The sequence below is a fragment of the Frankliniella occidentalis genome, unplaced genomic scaffold (genome assembly GCF_000697945.3).
Source record: "Frankliniella occidentalis isolate FOCC.00 unplaced genomic scaffold, Focc_3.1 Scaffold365, whole genome shotgun sequence".
NCBI lineage: Eukaryota > Metazoa > Arthropoda > Insecta > Thysanoptera > Thripidae > Frankliniella > Frankliniella occidentalis.
In genome coordinates this window covers 149,976-151,249 of record NW_026267488.1, presented here as the reverse complement: position 1 = coordinate 151,249, position 1,274 = coordinate 149,976, and the positions used below count along the sequence as shown (strand labels likewise).

General features: G+C 68.0%; 1 protein-coding gene across 7 annotated transcripts in view; it reads right to left on the bottom strand.

Moving 5' to 3' along the window:
- Positions 1-1,274, bottom strand: part of LOC113212434 (RNA-binding protein 24) — a gene marked incomplete at its 5' end in the record, with an annotated part of 63,776 nt that overhangs the window by 60,397 nt on the left and 2,105 nt on the right.

Here is a 1,274-nt window from a genome sequence, read left to right as displayed (position 1 = left end):
GGGGGGGGGGGACAGCCCGGACAGAGACACCCCCGCGCGCGCCCCGCTCACGAAGAACAGACCGGATATCTGCGCCAATATCCCCGGCAGGGCCCCCGTCCCCCGAGCGTCCGTCCGGCCCCGGTCGTCGCCGCCGACATTGTCCCCGGGACCTTAGGGATGATAATTGGAACCCTCCCCTCCCCGCCCTCCCTCTGCGCGCCCTCCAGCAACCCGTCGTAGCGCGCGGCTCTGCGACCCACAAACAATCAATTGCGAAGCTGGGCGGGGCGGGGCGAGGAGAAGCGCCCCGCAGGACGCCCCCGCAACATCGACAAAGCTGGGCGGCGGCGGCGCCCTGCAGGACGGCGATGGTGGTGGCCGTGTCGGGAAGCGGAGCTGGGAGGTTTTGCGGAGAAGAAACGGCAGGAAAAGGGCGCTCGTGCCCGCCTCTGACGATGGTGATGCTGTACCGCATGGAGACGTGCGGGCGGGCTTGCCTACCGACTCTCAATAACACAAATTGAATAACAGTTTTAGTCATACACCGCGCCCGTTTTTGGAGCCATGCCGATACGGGGGGCTGTTTTCCGCCGGGCGATCCTTCCAGCAGCAGCGGCCGTCCGGAGGTGGAGGAGCCGGGAATCGTGAAGGTTTGCCCGCGCCCCACCAGGACGGGGGACGTGGGCGGCGGGCGCACCAGGCCGGCCAGCGGCGTTAGTGCGGTCAACCGTGAGCTTGGCGGGGCGTGGCGTGGCGGGGCGGGGCGGGGCGGGGCGGGCTGTCCACTTCACACTCGCGCGCGCTGGTGCAGAGCAGAAGCAGCAGCCCAACCCCCCAACCACCACCCTCCGGCCGTATTCCCGCTCTCCACCGCACCCGCTCAAGTGAGCACACAGGCGCACACAAGCACACAAGCGCACACAAAGCGCTCGCCCGCTCACAGTCACACACACACACAGGAAACCCGCTCGCTCTATTTTTTATTCAGACGAGGGAAATGAAATAAAAAGGCGTTGGTCTCCGTGTGTTGTGTGCGCCCGCTGGACTGTCCGTCCCGGGAGGGTGCCCCCTCCCCCCCCCCCCCCGGTTGCTCCACGACGCGCGGAGACGAGACGAGCGGCCGGGGACCTGCTGCTGCTGCTGCTGCAGGCAGTACTGCAGGGAGAGCAAGTCGGGCGCAGCACATCCCCCCCGCGGAGGGCACCCGCGCTCGCTCCCGCCCGACGACATGATCCCCTCGGCTTTGTCCCCCGGATGGAGAGGCTTCTGTCCGGGGCAGACCACCCTCCCCC